Raw genomic sequence first — 19,017 nt, 5'->3', positions numbered from 1 at the left:
CCGATATTTCTAATTCTTTCAATTATATTTTAATATAGCTTAGGCTATTTTATCAAGATATGACACTATATTGTTTAAAGTCTACGAAAGTGGGCATGTAATTTGTTAAGTTTTATGTCTTTCTGTTGTATTTATATTGTGTTTTATCTCCAAAATAAATAAAGAAAAAAGCCGCTCGCGGCATCAACAGAGCTGTGAAGGAGCGCTCTTGCTCGGTCTCACACACACATACAGGCATTTAAACGCGCACAAACACACCTTTTAAACTTGACAAAAACTCTCGAAAACCTTTACTGTCTGTTGTGTCTTTAATATGGTGTAAAGATTAGTATGCGTTATTGAAACATAAAGGAGGACACAGCAAAGAACGTCACTATAAATTAAAACTACTTTATTATTTTATGCAACAGCCTTACATTTAAAAGAGAAACAAAAGGGTGATCATACGCAAAAAGACCCCTGACTATAAGGCTAGATATTTTCTTTCCCTTATTTATTTATTTGTTTGGCGCATGTACTCATGTGCGATCAGAAAACTGCCCGCCTCTTCTTTCACTCCACCCGAAGCCCCAGCTAGCCCTCCTTGGCCCAAGGTATTCGACGGGGCTTACTCATGCAGCCCTTACTAATAGCCTCTGTTGGATACAACCCCAACACTTTAACCCCATCTGGGTCACGGCACTAGTGTAAACACTCTGGTTCTACTCATGCCACTCTAATAAGTAAGAATCAAAAATGGGTGCACCAACAAGGATTAGGGTTAAGGACTGCACTCTCTAGCACAACTCTTGAGATCAGGTGAGTTATGTTTACTCCACAGCTCCTACTAGCTGGATTCAGTTACAGTAAACTCACCACCCGAAACCTCACTGCCATCAGGGTCATGGCACCAATTTAAGCCCTCTGGTATACCAGCCCTGCTGTGAACAGAATTCAAACAGATTATTCCAAACTGGTAGGCAGGATGCACCAGCAACAGCATTAAGGTACAGTGTCTGTGTCTAATGCACCTGTCTAGGTGAGTAACCCAAAGGTTACCCAAAGAACTCTTACTAGCTGGCCACCTTTACACATATAAAGAGTCGGTAGTAGAGCACATATCTTGATAGAAAATACAACACATATTTCAGACTTTGTCCATCCATTTATATCAATGATACTTTGATCGAAGTGTGTGTGAAATATTTGGAATGTAAAAAAAGGAGTTTCATCTTTTAAAAAACAAAGCAAAAATAAAATGGGTTCAACAACATATTCTTGATAGTTGCACTACTATAATGCAATACTTTTCAAGCAACACAAATCCAGAAATGTTTCTTAAATGAAAGGGTCAATGATTAAACACTTCTACCATTATAAGCAAGAAGGTCGCTGGTTCGAGCCTCGGCTGGGTCACTGGGCGTTTCTATGTGGAGTTTGAATGTTCTCCCTGCGTTTGCGTGGGTTTCCTTGGGGTGGTCAGGTTTCCCCTACAGTCCAAAGACAAGTGGTACAGGTGAATTGGGTAGGCTAAATTGTCCATAGTATATGTATGTGTGTGAATGAATGTGTATGGGTTTCCCAGTGATGGGTTGCAGCTGGAGGGGCATCCGCTGCGTAAAAACATATGATGGATAAGTATGCGGTTAATTCCACTGTGGCGACCCCAGATTAATAAAGAGGCTACGCCTAAAATAAATGAATGAATCAATTAATCAATTAATGAATGAAAAAGCAAACAAAGAATTGCAGTGCCTTTAAAAACAGTCTAATAGGTGCGTAGACAAAAAAAACCTAAGGACTCAAAAAACAAAATCACATGTGATAACGGTGACCAAAAGATTGCCCTTTGTAATAACATGTGACCGAAAGATTGCCTTTTTTCTTCTGTAAGTTTTCGTGTCACTATCATGCTTGTGCCTTTTTGATTTCTCTTTTTTTGTAAGCGTGCTGATTTTTTTCAAGTTTTTGACTGTATAGGACAGCGCTGAGAGAGCTTTAAGTGCTGCAATTCATCTAAATTTGTGCTCACAATGCAAACATTTTATGAAAATGCTCTGCATTTTTTTCACAACACAACAGAAATATTTCAAGGAGAAAAAAAAAAAACCTAAAACGTTTATGGTTATTACAGCTAATAAATACTAAAGACACAGAAATTGGTATATTAAAACAAACAGACAAAAAAATCACCTTTCAAAGATCACCTACAACTTTAGTGAGCAATAGTCAGGGCACAGTGGCATCCAACACATTTTTGGGTCTACTTGAAGCATTTCTGTTGTGTCATGTTCTTTTTGTGTTGTATGAAAATGCAGCGCATTTTACTTATTGCTAAAAAAAGTCATGTTTTTTTTTTTTATGTGTTTGCGTTGTGAGGATTTGCAGCATGTGTGCTGTCAAACTGATGAAGATCTTTTTCTCAATTTGCTGGTGTTTTTTTTGTAACTGCCGTGTTTTCTTAAATTGCAGCACGTTAAGTTCTCTTGGCCACCGTAGTATAGGTTGGAACACAGTTTAGAAAAAAGACGTTGACCTGCATGAGCCTTTAAACATCCTGTGGTAGTTGATCCAATGCAGGTGATTTCATCATATGGGCTACGGCGTATGCAAATAATGGTGGCTAAATAAAACACACTTCGTTGCAAATAAACCAGAGTAATGGAAATCGCATGTAAATAGGAGTAAAGAGGATAGCTCGTGTCAAGTTCTTACACTGATGAGCAGACATTACTCTACTATTGATGCACATGTAACTACTGCCACTGGTTCCGATTCAGACTCATTCTGAAAACGTACCACTATATACATTTCTGGAGAAAGTACAATATGTCCCAAGGGCCATGTTTTTTTTTTTGCAGTTTTTTTTTTTGCAGTTTTTGTTTTTGTTTTTGCAAATCTCCCAGAGGCCGCTGTGTATGCATTTTCAGATCTCAAATTTCTATTGCGAGTGCGGAAAAAACGTCCATAAGAAAGCAAGCGGTCAGCTAGTAAACGAGAAAAGGAACAACATCATACGTAGCATTCATTTTAAAGATGAAATGCAGCCATACGTAGCTTTGGGTACATAATTTGTGATCTCCAGAAATGTAAAAAGGGGTACTTTCAAAATGAGCCTATGTTGACTGGTTCTGGTATTTTCCAGTAAAAGTGCTTTAGAAACATGTACTGTATAAGGCACTGACTCCTCCAACATACCTAATATGCCCTACCATACACTAACGATCCTTTAACCTTTGACCTCTGCCAAGAAAGCCAGCGCTGAGTCGCAGAATTATAAAGGCGGACACAGCGCTCCACAGGATGCCAATTCGGACAATGGAAAACGAACCGAGGGCATAAATCCCCCACCCAGCTGTGGGCCCGGTCCAATCCCCATGCCAAATACCTAAGAGGACTCTGGAGGAGCCTTCGGGGCAGAGAGCGCTGGCAGGGTGCAGAGTTTGTGGGAGTCTGAGGAGCCTCAAGATTTAGGTGGGGACTCGGGTACTGCAGGAGGCCTATTTGATGCACATTCTTGACCCCCTCGTGTTTTGGTGTCTTGTATGCGTAAGTGAGTAGGTTCAGGGAAAGTTGGACCATGCATGTATCCCCCCTCCAAACCCCCCTTAATTTCAGTCTCATCTGCGTCTCAGCTTGCCTCATGCCAGGTTTGATTCCCAGAGTTTCCATGGATGAGGCTCGGAGAGCGGGGGTAATAATGTGTGCCTTTGTGAGGAAGTTCAGAGCGAGGAGCGGTGCATGCAGAGTTCAGAGCAAGGTCGAGGGCGCTTCGCTAGGGCCAGACACACAGCTCATATCGGCGACTCAAGAGAGGAGAGGCACTGTCTGTCTGGGAGAGGAAAACAGCATGAATCACTACAGGGAGTGGGGACGGGGTAGACGGACGAGAGACGGCAAGCGATGCAGCTTTTTGTAGGCCCTCGAAATGCTCGCGTTTTTACTGAGGATTTGTTTACAGAGACAAAAGTGTTCTTAGAGTCTGTTTGTTTTCATAGTTATCGGAGCTCTCATACTCTGGAGTAGCACTGGAAGAGGAACGGATGTGACTTTTCTGGATCATGGAGAAGACAAACAGAGATTTTAATAAAGAATAAAATAAAATGTAGGGCATTATCCAACACAATCTCACAACAATTTGTAACGTTTAGATTTAGTGGCTAATTTGTATCAACCTGTACAATCTAATTTGTACAATTTAGTATGACTTGCTGATCACCCAGTAACGGTTGGGTGCCATGCCTCCATTTTAAAATCTTATATTTTTGTACAACTGAACTTGTACGAATTCGTTCAAATTAGCCACTAAACTGACAACGTGTAAAAGTTAGATTTTCTTGTTAGATCGGGATTTTCTTAAAACACATCTGAAATGGAGTGCAAAATTCTAAATTCCGATAAAAACCATAAAAGAGTGTAAAATTAAGAATATTTTGAAATTTATTAACATGAACAAACAATGAATTATACATTTATTACAGTATTTATTCATGTGTGTTTAAGTTAGTTCATGAAAATATTGTTCATTAGTTTATAGTTCATATTTTACCAAGCATGTATTTGGATGCTAATAATGCATTAGTGATTGTTTAACTGATTTATAAATGTTGTACAAGTATTGTTCGTACTTGGTTGATGTTAGTAGAAACAATAATTTTGGCATGAAATGAAACTTGATATTGCTATTTCCCATATTGTAATTCAACTAAAACGGCCCTGAAATAAGAAGAAAAAAATGCATGGGACAGTGCTTGATTTTATGGGAACAGATTGGATCATTTAAAGATGGGTGAAGATGATTGATATAAATCTGAATAAAGGCAGGACAGAAACTAGCACCACCCAAATGGCATTCCATGTGACTAGAAGTGAAGAAAAGTCAACCAGGTATCCCATACACATTTCTGGAGAGAGCAAAATACATCCTATAGGAGCTACAATTTTTTGCTGTTTTTATTTTCATGAATCCGCCGTGTATGCTTGTTCAGATCTCAAATTTTGGTAACACTTTATTTTCATGGTCCAGTTGAGGATTAGTAGACTGTCTGCTTAATAGCTGTTGATACAGCTCCTTCAACAGACATTTAACTGACTATAAGAAACTTTTCAAGTACATGTCAACTTACACTAACCCTAACCCCAACAATAACCCCGACCTAACTACTTATAATCTAATGAGAATTAGTTGGCAAGTGGATGTAATGTGTCTTAAATTCAACAAACGGACCATTAAAATAAAGCGTGACCTAACTTTCTCTCGCGAGTGCCATTTGCGCCTGCTGTTCTCACGTAATTCCACCGGAGGCCGCTGCTTAAAATTTTGTTTTTTTTCTATCCTACACGCTTTCTGAAATCGTTCTTCTCAAACCTCGTTGTTGTGGTCAACTCTGCTCTCCGTCTCAAGTCCGCCGACATATGCATCGAGCTACTGGACAAACTGGTGACAGCGGAGAAGCTGTCCATACTGAGGTAAGCGGTTAGCTGGTAAGCGAGAAAAAGAAAGGCATCATACCACCCCGTAGCATTCGTTTTAAAGACTAAATACTGTCATACGTAGCTCTGGCTACATAATTCGCGATCTCCAGAAATGTATATAGAGCTACGTTTTCAGAATGAGCCTAAAAAAATGCTGGGTTCCACACAATCCTTTCGTCCCAATGAAAATTTATTAAGTTAACTTTCTTTTACAATTTTAAGTTTATTGAACATATAACAATTAAGTTGTCCCAAAGAAAACCTTAAGATTGTGTTGTTTCAGCTCAAGTTTGAACAAGCAGCAGAAATATTTTTTGAGTGTATGTTGAGAAAAGACTTTTCGAGGGGGGAGGGAAGTTTATGGTGTTTGATTAAAAAGTCCAAATCAAATTTTTACAAAAGTGCACAGATACATCATTTATAACAAGCACTACTATACATATAAAACTACGAAGAGTGAATCATCATTTCATGCCCACTCTAACTAATTAAACCTTATTGTAAAGTGTGGTCATTGTGACATATTATTAGAATAATTAAAATAGCTATTTTAATGCAGAATTATATTAATTTTGCTTAAGAAGAGAAATAATTAGAATAATTTGAGTTTGCAGCTGAATCTGCTGAAATTCACCTTTACTCATGTGATTTGACTAATGCTCAGGCATTTGTAGCACATTATACAACGTTTGTGTTTTCAGTGAGGATTTGTTTACTGTGACAAAAAGTTCTGAACGTCTGTTTGTTTTAATAGTAATCAGAGCTCACATCGCACAATACTCTGGAATAGCAGAGAGCATTTAAAGAGGAACAGGAACGGATGTGGCTTCTCTGGATGGAGAGAAGAAAAAAAAGAGGTTTTCTGGTTTGATGAAAACCAAATCCTGTGCGCTGCTGCTTCAGCAGAATACCAAACTAGGAGAGAAGCGGACAGATGAAACGTGTGCATTTAAAAACGTTCATGCTTCAGGATGTAGAAATTCAGCATCATGCAAGATTTTTAGCAATTGATTCCCTCAGTCGAAGAGTAGAATCTCAAGCAGTTTTAGTTTCAAGTTCAGTGCTTAAAATTTAGAAGATATACAAACCAGCAGCACCCATTTCTCTTCACAAAAAAAAGGGTTTTTTAAGCTTTTTGCTGCCAGTGACCTCCAGACATGATCCTTTCCTATAAAAGGCAGCTATGTATTTTCAGAAAGATCCTTCTTTTTCTCCATTTCTTTTTTTTTCTTTTTTTTTTTTTTGCCAAATTTCGCTGACTTAAAATATTTGCTTAAAGTACCCTCCGGGATTATACTTTTGTAAATATAGTCAGTATATTCACAAACAAACACAATAGAAAGCATTTATTAATTTATTGAAATTTAATTGCTTTGATTGTTTAAAAGAACATTTTCTATCACTATCATATTATTACAATATCTTAAAAGATATTCTTTTGCTTTTACGCTTTTACAATGTACAGTAGATTGTGTCAAAGCAGCTTAACATAGAAGTTTGAGTAAACTGAAACTATGTCAGTCCAGTTTTCCGAGTTGAAGCGCAGTTTAGTTCAGTTCAGTGTAGTTTAAATCTCACTGCTGAAAGTTCAAACACTGAAGAGCACATTCTTTGAAGTGCAGCGACACAAGTCCCAACCAAGCAAGCCAGTGGCGACAGTGGTGTGGAACAAACTTCACCAATTGACAAAAGTGTACATTAGATTAGTCAGTACTGAAGCCAAATCTGGAGCTTACCTAATAAAATAACTTACGATAATGGTCCAAAAACTAGTACACCCAAATTTATGTCATAGGAGAATATTTGATACACATTTTAAAAAGTGAAAAAATTAAGAGAAGCAAAAAATAAAATAAAAATAATAATAATAATAAAAATGTGAAAATTTTCATTTAAATTTTGTAGGTTGTAATTTTTTTTTTTTTTTTTTGCAATATTTTGCTTTAATTTAATTTTATTAACTTTTAGTTTCTAAATATGTTTGGTGACTAAAATATTATTTGAATAAATATATATGTTTAATAAATCTTTTTGTTTAAAAGCACCAAAATACATTGCCTAAATTCAGAAATGGAGAAAAATATTCATTTTCAAAATGGGGTGTACTCAATAATGCTGAGCACTGTATATGATATGATATAAATAAAATAAATAAGATAATGTCCAAAAACAGTATCTAATAAAGCTAAATCAGAAGCAATTAATTCAATCTTCAGTACCACATGGTGAGAAATAAATGGGTAACACTTAATTTTAAGTCACTATTAACAAATTATTTACCAAAACTTTTAGCTAAATAAACTATTAAAGTCAAGTGCTATTTTTGGGTTTCCGCTGGATTTTACCTATACCCAAATTAAAAAGCTTCCCAAATCCACTTGCAGAAGTGTAATTACAAAAGTTTGGTATCATTTTAAAGAAAACCCTTTGATTTTTTATAAAACACTGTTGAAAGTGAATAAAATAATTGTATATTTTTTTCTGTGTTACAATAATCCCCTCCAAAAAAGAGGTGCTTTTTTTTGTAATCTTAATCATAATCTATGCAAAAGTTATTCTATTCCAACTGATGGGAGAACGGAAGCACTTATGAGGGTATTTGGGTCAGTATGGACCTTTGAAATTTAAAGAATGCTGAATAAATGAGGTCACAGACCTGGTACCGGGTCCCAGAATTTAGGAGGTTAATAAAAGTTAGCAAGGTAAAAATTGGTTTAGGGTTTGGTTAGAAAAGGGATGTGGAATAAAATATAAGTACTAATAAACAGTTAATATCTTAATAATAACAGTATGTTAATAATAATTAGTAATAAGCCATTAAGTAATAGCATGAATTGTGACAAACTAAAGTGTTTAAGTTATCTATTTTATTATTTTTTTAATATCCTGATTTAGTGCTCCTTTATTATTTTAAAATGATTAAATACTGAGGAGTAATCTTGAAAACAATTATGTTCTTTAAAACTTTTGTTTCAAACCTTTTTTTTTCAAGGTTCTTTGAGCATAAGTAAAACAAAATTGAATTAGAAATCATTTTATTATTTTATATTACAAATCGTCACCTTGAAATTATAAGGTTCTATCTGCATTCTAAATGACTTTAAGATATATTTATTAAATAAAAAGTCTTAAAATGTAAACAACTTATAGAAAACATGCCATAATGTAAATAAGTTGTTATTTAATAAATATATTTCAATAAATCAATTTTGACAAAAATGTTAGATAGAACCTTTTAATTCTAAGGTGACGAAATGTAATAATTGCTAATTTTGTCTCGTGTCCTCAGTTAGCGCGGTTCATCTGGCATTTGTGAATCCAGCAATCGCGCTCGGATCCGCGCCAAATCTATCAGTCCGAGATCGCCTGAATGAGGTGGGCTCGGCTTGATTGAAACGAGCTCTGGAGCAGATCGATTGTATTGAGAAAGTGATACGATCCGAGCCCAGCTATATCACAGTGTTTAATGGATATGTAATAGGCTATATATGAAGAGAATTATGAGTAGGGTGGGAGGTCATTCCATACATCCCAAGTCTTCTGGAAGTTTCGGGAGTCTCCCGCAAATGCACAGAGACTCCCGGATGCCCGCAAACGAGTGATAATCTCCTGGTTATTGCGTGTCTTCCCCCCCGTCCTCAAATACGCTTCTCACCCCTCCCCACCACATTCCTCCTTGCTTTTCAGACACATCTCTCATAACCTGTCAAACACCACCAAACCACCACCCCCGACAGCTGAGCGGCACTCTGCAAAATAAACCGTGAAACTCTGACCAATGTGAGGAGAGTTTACTCACACATGACTTGTTTAAGCTATTTTGGTCCGTTTAGAACGTTTAGAAACTTTGCAGTGTGAAAGCGAACCGCACCAAGAACAAAGAGCAACAATGTAACAATTTTAATACCTGTTTCGGAACAAGCTAATCGATTCACAGGTGTGAAATCACCCTTAGTGAACATTTGCGAAGCGGTTTCCCTTGCCGTGTTTGACCCTTTGCTTTGATTTGCTACTTTGTTTGCCACCTTTATGCTTGGGATGCACTTGTTATGCACTTGTTTGTTTCTGTTTCAATCTTCAATTGCAAGATGATTCTCTTAATAAACTGCTATTTGATCCTCAACTTTGTTGTGCAGTTATCCTCACATAACACTAACCTTGTTTTTGTTGTCAATTGATGACCAAATGTATTATTTGTTTAAAAAAAAAAAAGGTAAATTAGATATATAACTGTTTTGTATTTTATCAAGCAAATTGTTTTGGAGTTTAACCTATATGCTAAAAATATTTGTTAATATAGTTTATACTTACTATGTTTTATGACAACAGAAATTATTTGTACTTAAGATTTTTTTAAAATCGTTCTTTAAAAGCTTTTTTTCTGTTTTAAATGTTTGTTAAAAGTGGAAAATTTAATGGAACATTTAGAGCTTTCATGCAAAATTAAACGAATAAATATGTATAATCACATTATTTAATCTGTATAATTCCATTAATAACCTGTATAAAGTAAGAATCTTTAAAATCACATTAATCTGTTATTATTATCTGTTATTATTATTATTTACAAAAATAAACAATATATTTACAGTAATAAATTGTAAAATGACAGTAGCAATATGTATAATTGCAGTAATAATTAGTAAAATGCCAGTAATTGTAATTATGGAGCAAGAAATTACTCTTTTGTTTTTTACAGATTATTTACATTTTTTTCTGACAGTTGTTTTCTGTTTTTTTCACAGTTAAAATGAAAATCATCAACAGTAATAAAATAAACTTAGACCTTAAAGTCTGTTCTGTATTCTTACAGTTTTTGCTTGTAATTCTGTGAAATGGTAAATTTCTGTAATTCAGGTCTTTTAAAAAGGTATTTTGACTGTTTTTTTAAAGATTTCTTTTACAGTGTGTGATGTACTGTACCATTGATAAATAAATTATTACCATTCTATTTTAAAGATATATAACTAAAAGATAACAAAATCTTCAGCCTTTTGAATACCATTACACATCAAACGCTTACATAAAAACATCACGCTCACAATTATTCCTGTGCTTTTATGTGCACATCTGACATATTCAGCAGAACATTTGCTCATGTGATTTGCTTAATTCTGATCATTATTCAAGAGGCTCCGGCAGGCCTTCAATGCAAATGGTGCTCCTCAAAAAAGCCTTTGATTGTGGAGCCTTTTTTTTTTCTGGATGACAAGGCCACAGTCCGAAGATACAGGCTCATGAAGAGGAGGAATGTGCATCTCCGGCGCGCACGATCCCGCTCTGTCCCACCGAGGGGGCGTCTCTGGTCACTGTCCATTAGCTCTGACTGGTACTGCCCGCACAATGGGCGCACTTTGTCCAGGCCTGTCAGGGATGCACTGCGGTAGGCATGAGGGGGAGCTTCTCGAACCTTTGATCCGCAGCAGCTCACTCGCTGGGGTGTGCCGTGTTGGAAAACCGATCCTCTGATATTTCTGTCTCTGTGCATCACTGTGATCCAAACTATTAGGCTAAGAAGGGGGAGGATGAGCGAGATGAAAAAAAAAGCCTAAAATCAGCAAATTATCCAAAGTTTGCCAGCTCTCTGTGGATTTTATCCCCAGCAACCTTGTCGTTTTGTGTTATACGTCTAATCAGATGAAAAAATAAGAAAGTGGGAGTGAGATAAAACAGATAAAAGATGTGTGGCTGTAATGTTTATAATGATTCGATCTTGAGTCTGAATGTCTCGGACTGTATGATTGGAAAGCAATGGGTTACTGCCTCTACGTGTTCTTATGTATCAGATGTACATGTCTGAATTCTCTCTCTCTCTTTCTTTCTATGTGTGTGTGTGTTTGTGTGGCTAGGGTAAACCACTTGAAAGTGTTCATTGAAGTGTGATGACACTGAGACATGCTGATCAGTGCGCCCATGAAACAGAGAATGGGAGTCATGTTTGTGTGAGAGTTTAAAGAGATAGTTCAACCAAAAATGAAGATTCAGTCATCGTTGATTCACCCTCCACTTGTTCCAAACAAAAGAAGATATTTTGTAGAATTTTGGAAACTGGTTTATATTTTTTATACTATGAATGTCAGTTGCAACAGGTAACATTCTTCAAAATATCTACTTTTGTGTTGAACAGAAAAAAAATTAGCTCATTAAGGTTTTCAAACCACATGAGGGAGAGTAAATGATGATAGCAATTGAATGTTCATCGTCTTGGGTGAAGTATCCATTTTAAGTACACCAAAAAATAAATATTTATTTACCCTCATAGCAGCAAATCAGTTTGATTTTGTTCTCTTATTCCTTTTTTTATTTATTTGAGAAACTTAAGGAAACAACCCGCTTTAAAAAATTAAAAATTATGCCTTCCTAGAGTAGTTGAGTTTTACTATTTTTTTTAATCCATTCAGCTGACCTTCAGGGATAACAGGAACACTTCAGGCCCATAGTCAGTGGGGTTTGGGGGATTCAAAAGACTCACCCTCTTCTGACATTCCAGAATTTAGCTGATATACGAACTCATTTGTCCCATTTTTGACAGTATGCCGTTATAAATTGAAGGCGGCTTTAGGACAAATTTAATTTTTAATTATTCAAATGGACAAAATGGAGGAAATGAGCTGGCCATATTTTCCCATAGACTACAGTTTTACATTTAAAACAAGTTTACATTTAGTTTTAACAGATTTCACATTTTTTGTTTATTTATTTAAAATAATGGATGATAATAAATTTGTATTTTAAAAACAACTTTTATATTTCTTTTTTCAACATTTTTTAAAATTCTAAATCCTAAGCATAACATTATTTATTAAACGGTAATAACCCACAGTTTAAAAGCACATTTGTAAATAAACACTTTGTGGTAAAATACTATTTAAGTAAGCACTTTGACAAAAAGGAGGGAATACTTTTGTTGCATCAAAAAGTGTGGTGGTTATAATCACGACAAGCTGATCCAGCAAAAAATAATGTTTAAAATGTCACTAAAATAAAAATTTCAACCACTTTTTGAGAAAAAAGAACTACCCCTTTCAATAGGCTGTCTGCAGGCCTGCACTTTTAGCTTAACTCAGCATAGATCATTGAATCGCATTAGACCATCAGCACTAAAAATTACCAAAGCGTTTCAATAACCTTCCTATTTGAAGTTTGACTCTTTTGTTATTACTTTGTTTGCTATAGAAAATTGATACTAGGCTGAAATGTCTAGAAAATATACTCTCATTCCGATGCAATAATGAAGGAAATCGGCTGCTGTATCATGAGTGCAGCAATGAAATTTCACAGGGCCTAAAAATCACCTACAAACTTATGTCAATATAACCAACATGGCCCCCTGCTTGCAAAGGGAGTGTGCCTTGTAACCATAGAGACAGTTGTGAGATGAGAGATAAACAAATTTTCTTTAGTGCAGGTCCTCAACTGTATCAATTCAAACCAAACAACGCAAAAGTTAACCGATTTTCAGGCAAAATACAATATATCAATATACAGTTCAGAATTATTAGGCCCCCCTGAATTTGAAGGCGATTTTCTCTATATCTTGATCTATTTGAAACCCCAGATTCGAGATATTCAAACAGCTCTATCTCTGCCATATACAAATTTTACAAGAAGTCATACATCAGCGAAAAGCTTAATTGTTCATCTTTTAGATGTTGTATAAATCTCAATCACCAAAACTAACCCTTATGTCTAATTTTGTGGTCCAATATCACATTTCATTTTAATCTTAACAGCCATGATCGATTCATTCTAACTGTGCAGAAGCTTTAAGTCCCTTATCTTGAATATGTGGGGCTTATTTATTCTCATGTCGATGTTAATTTCCAACCCATTCCCTTCCAAAAAGTTATGAATTGTTGATAGATTGCATTAGCAAAACCAGAAAACTGGTTTTATATTACAGATTTGTAATTGCATGCAGATGAACAAATGCTTTTCATTTCTGGATGAACAATTCCTTTGAGCTTGAAAACAATTCTGAAATGTGTGTCTAGTAGCTCCTCCCATCTTTCAAACTCTTTTATTTGGCTTTAAGAAACTCAAAGTTTCAGGACTGTATTAAATTATTATGTTGTGTCTTAGTCTAGTTCTTTCTTTCTTTCTTTCTTTCTTTCTTTCTTTCTTTCTTTCTTTCTTTCTTTCTTTCTTTCTTTCTTTCTTTCTTTCCTCCTGCATCTTCAACCCTTATCTGTCTTCTCCTGAGATAAGACGGTTCCTTCCTCTCATTCAGACAGTCTCTTTGAATTCCTCTCCATAACAATTGCTTCTTGGGTCAAATTATAACTCTTGGTGCGGCCCTTTAGACATATATTACTTCCATTTAAATATTCAAGCAACAAAGTTTTACAAGCACTCCCTTGGGTGCATTAAAAAGGGCCGATACTGCCTGCTCACTGTCCCATGATGAGATGAATGGCGTGGTAGTGGAGTCATCCCAGATCGGGTAACTGGGCAAATTATGGCAGACACTAAGAAGCGCTTCTCACAATGACCTACAGAAAACAGTAGACAAAAGACCTTATTCTTGAGCTGGACAATGAAGGAGGTCAGAGAAGACACCTGAGACAAGCGTCGACCCATAGGACGACGTATGACACTGCAATGTGTACTTGTTGAATGTACACATATGCTGTGTCCGAAATTGCTTAATATATTAGATGTTAAAGTCAATTTGTGTCCAAAATCATTTGAAAATCTGCAGATAGTACACTGAAAAAAAATCAAAGAGGATTCCTTCGATTTACTACTTTTTTGTGTAAGTTAAGTAAGTGTAAGGTTAAGTACGTAAGGTAAGTGGTTGTCAACAATTTATTTGGGCTGAATTTAAACAAACAAATTAAGTTGAACATTACAAAATTGATTTGTTTGTTTAAATTCAACCCATATTAAATGTTTGCAACACCTTTGCAGAATTTTTTATTCAGTATAGATGATAATAGTAGGCGAGAGATACCTGGTTGATCTACTTCTTCCTTCAAGATTCGGAAGTGTGCATCCATATGGCACTTCACACTGCAAAAATATATATTTTTGCTGCTTGTTCAAACTATTTATTTAAAATGAGCTGAAGCAACACAATTCTATTTTTTTTTTTTTTTTTGAGTAGGACACTACATTTTTAACAGTGTACTATCCCATGAGGCCGCAGGAGATTTATGAATGTAAGTAAAGGCCAAAAATGCAGCTAGGTCACATGACAGATGGTGAACAATCAAATTTCATTTATACTACCTATATTCATACTACACACAAAATGTTTTATTTTTGAACTGTTGAAATGACATTTAAATTCAGTATGCTACCTACTTAGGGTGTACTCACACTATGCTATCCGAACTGTGCGCTGGCATGGTTAACCCCATTTACCGGTTTGTTTGACAAGAGTAAACACCCGGACTCGGTTCAGTTGGCCACCCCTGGCAGGTTGGAAAAGATGGTACACTTGAGTGCAAAGCGTGCCTGAGCATGAAAATGAAGACGCGACATCACTTTTAAGGGTTTCATATGGATTTAGTAATCATTCTTACTTTTTAATGAAGGCAAACTGTCATAGTTGACTTAATATTTAAACCCCTCTCTGCACTTCAGCTGCATCTTCAGCAAACCTCCAGTAGCACAATGACTTTCGAGCATCAAAAGTGGTGGAGCTGTTCAGCAAAATATTTGACTTTGTGTCACTGCAACCCATACGACAATATAACACAAGCAATCTCCATTCTACTGAACGAGAGTGCTTCTCTTTAAAACTGAACAGTTGCATCATCGATAACGCAAGTAAATATGCAGTGTGAGTGCAGGTTGAGGGGGAGAGGTCAGGGGGGACAATTGCGCCCGGGCACAGTTCAAGTTCAGTACACACTTAGGGCATATTCTCACTAGGCACGGTTTTCTTGAACTGTGCCAAAGCGCATTTGTCCCCCTCCACTCTTCCTCGATGGCCTGCACTCACACTGCATTTTGCCTTTCGAACCGGAGCATGCTTAATTCATTGATGATGCAAATGTTCAGTTTAACAGAGGAGAAGCGCTCTCGCTCAGCACAGTGGACTTCACTTTAGTTACATCGTTTTGTATTATTTTTAGTGGTTAGTTATATGCAGTGACACACTGTCAAAAATTTCTGAACAGATCCACCACTTTTGACGCTCAAGGTTTAAAAGACCTTGTGCAGCAGGTATTAGGAGGCTTGCTAAAGGTGCAGCTGACATGCAGAGTCTTTAATGACTATCTATGATAGTTCATGTTTGTTGAAAAGTAAGAAGGATTAATAAATTTATATAAAATGGAAGTTCCTTAGAAATGACGTTGCATCTTCAGTTTTGTGCTCAGGTGTGCTTTGCACTCACACTACAGCCCAACCGAATTGCGCTCTGGCACACCTCTTCCAACCGGGCCAGGGCCAGCCAACTGGACCATGCCTGAGGCCGATTTGGCACACTCACACTAGGCTATCCGAACTGTGCTGGGCGCGTTTCCCAGTTCATTTGACAAGTGTGAGTGCTCCTAATTGGCCTCAGTAAAGGCTGATTCATTTATTGGTCGGCTTGGTAGCGCTGACGATTCTGGGCAGGACCGAGAGCTGCGCGAGCAGCGCAAGCCCAATGGAGCGATTGTTTACAAGTGTGGAGTCCCGCAAAGGAGCTCCTGATGGAAAGTTTTGTTCTGTGTTTAAAGTTAAAGTTGTTGCACGTCCTCCGGTTCCTGCCTCAAAATAAGCAAGTTTGAGCCACTTGTACATCCCGGAAGCGTTCAGAAAGAACAAAACAAAGGCGAAGAAACTCGACACAGAGACACATTAACACCTCACTGCCAACTAGCGTTTTGGAAGTTTTAATGCAGACCAACAGCAACAGCACGCAGAAGTATAAATGCACAGCTACGCATATTGCATGCGCCGTTAGTTACACCGGTCACTTGACGCAGAAGTATAAACCAGGCTTTCGCCCTCAAATTCCTGATAATACTGCAAGTCTTGAAAAAAAATGATGGTGAATGTAATGTGCACATGACATAAATAAAGGATTATCAACCGGAGGTAGACTGACAATATGTTGTCGTTCATAGAGGAATATAGAAAGTTTAAATTCAATTTACAAAATAGATTTACTTTGTTAAATGATTGCGATCTTTGCTTCATTATATATCAAGGTTGTGTTCATGTCTGTGTTTAAGTCTGCATGAACCAGAAGTTGCTGAGACTCTTATTTCAGTATGTTGATGTACTTCTAACTAATATAGAATATTGAGGGGGTGGAGATTTCTTTTTGCACACCCTTCCCTCATAGCAAACTAATGGTAAAAGGATCTAGTCTAGGATTTAGAATCTAGGATCATTATCCCTCCTGTATATTTAGTCTCTATAAATAAATGCTAATCATCATAACATTTTAGAATAACATAAAATTTCAAATATTTAATCATAAATATTTAATTGTTCTTAGGCAGATTTCACAGGTTTAAGGCAAAGCAGGGCAGTGTTTGTATCCGGCGTGTTACCCTGTGAGAGGCCTCCTCTGCCCCGTCCATATCATCTGTCATCATCATACTCAAAATTCTTTCACCTGCACCCTAATCCCTTATTATTTACCTGAGAGCCAGGATGACAGCCTTCTCTCTTTCCCTCTTTCACAATCAGATCATTTCACTGTTCCCTCTTTACGTTTTTGCAATGCTGATTAATTTGAAGGGCATAACACAAATTGGGCTGAAATTACACAGATGACAGACTGTGAGGGGGTCTGGGCGGGAGCCAAACAGGCTCATTTGTTAAGAAGTTTTAGAGGCCTTGTTATGGATGTCACACTGTTGTCTCTCTTAATTCCCTGTAGACAGAAACTACCACATTATTGTTATGTGACCCTTTAGCCTTTCAAGGCTGCAAATTAAGATTATTTCCATTCACATGAGAGAGCATCATAGGTAAGCAAAGAGTTTATTAATAATGCACCATGGTGTTTTTTCTGCTGTCGCAGATCAGGGGCAAAAATGTGAGGCCATGGAGAAGATTCTTCAGCATTGATTCACTGGCAATTTCTCAACATTGATTCCCCTTTGTTACCACCTTCCCATCTGAGACGTTCTGAATAATTGATAAGAAAACGATATTCTCAGCGTTAGCTTTCCTCTTATGTGACAACTTGTTTTCCAGTCTGTCCCTTGAAATCTATAATCGTAGAAGCAGTCTTTATTTATTTCTACTTATTATTTAAATGTTCTGTTTACAATGTCAAGTTATGCTTCAAAAAGTTTACTTTACTACACTGTTAATAAATGCAGACACATAATGTCTATAATTAATGAATGCTGAATTATTTGATAAAACTGATGCTAATTATATTTTTTATAAATCTCATTTAGTGTTTGATTTTATAATGCCATTTACTCTGCTGCATAGAACATGTGCCAGAATAATTGGTGGTTCATTCTGCTGTGGTGACCCCTGATAATTCAAGGAATAAGCCAAAAGAGAATGAATGAAAGTGCCATTCACAGTGTTTTCTTTTTTTTAAAATGGCATTTTAGATTGAAAAAAACAGACATTTCCGGATTAATTTCACATGCTGAGTAATATTATTACTCTTGCTGCAGCCATGGTACAGCATCAAAGTTCTTTTATTTTTATGCCATGTCAACCTAGAACACAACAACTTTCATTTTCTTTCAGTCTTTGTGATGTAGTTGCAGAAGAGTCAAGTTTAAAATAGGAAAATTATTTTTAGTAAAACGCTAATGGTCTAATCTGATTGAATGATTTATGCTAAGCTAAGCTAAATGTGCTTCTGCAAGAATTAGAGATCTCAATAGTTTAAAGGCTGATTTATACTTCTGCGTCAAACGCCGGCGTATGCTACAGCACTGACGCATAGCCCTTCGCCGTGGCCGTCGCCGTCACTGACGTGCACCTCTCAAAAAATTTAACTACACGTCGCAACGACGCGTAGCGTAAGCTCTATGATTGGTCGGCTTGGTAGCGCTAACGAGTCTGGGCGGGACTGAGAGCCACGCGAATGGCACGAGCGGTTGTTTACAAGTGTGGAGTCCCGTGAAGGAGCTCCGGATGGAAAGTTTTGTTTTTGTGTTTACCTCATAGTTAAAGTTGTTGCACGTCCGCCGGTTCCTGCCTCAAAATGAGCGAGTTTGAGCCACTTGTACATCCCGGTAGTGTTCAGGAAACGCAAAAAAGCAGCGAAGAAACTCGACACAGAGGAAGATTTACACCTCACTGCCAACTAGCGTTTCAGAAGTGTTAATGCAGACCAACAGAGACAGCGCGCAGAAGTATAAATGCACAGCCCCGCGCGTTGCATGCGCCGTGGGTTACGCCGGTCACTTGACGCAGAAGTATAAATCAGGCTTAACTCTACGGGAGTTGTAAAATGAGCCAAGTATTTTCCAAAACACAATGTTCCTTTAAGAAATTATTTTTTCAAACTTGAACAAGTTCATTCATTTTTTATCTTTTAAGCTTAGTCCCCTTATTAATCCAGGGTCGCCAAAGCGGAATGAACCGCCAACTTATCCAACACATGTTTTACGCAGCAGATGCCCTTCCAGCTGCAAACCA

General features: G+C 36.9%; 1 long non-coding RNA gene across 2 annotated transcripts in view; it reads right to left on the bottom strand.

Annotated features, from left to right (window-relative positions):
• Window positions 1-1,128: 1,128 nt before the first annotated feature.
• Window positions 1,129-19,017, bottom strand: part of LOC141375661 (uncharacterized) — a 49,327-nt gene continuing 31,438 nt past the window's right edge. Inside the window, exon 6 of one of the 2 annotated variants that reach the window (XR_015498220.1) lies at window positions 1,129-1,469. This is a non-coding gene — a long non-coding RNA (uncharacterized LOC141375661). Of the gene's footprint in view, window positions 1,470-9,339; window positions 10,965-19,017 lie in introns of those variants that run through there. The other variant, XR_015498218.1, reaches the window with a different exon arrangement.

The sequence above is a fragment of the Danio rerio genome, chromosome 8 (assembly GCF_052040795.2).
Source record: "Danio rerio strain M-AB ecotype USA chromosome 8, GRCz13ab, whole genome shotgun sequence".
Taxonomy (NCBI): domain Eukaryota; kingdom Metazoa; phylum Chordata; class Actinopteri; order Cypriniformes; family Danionidae; genus Danio; species Danio rerio.
This window is presented reverse-complemented; position numbering and strand designations above follow the sequence as displayed.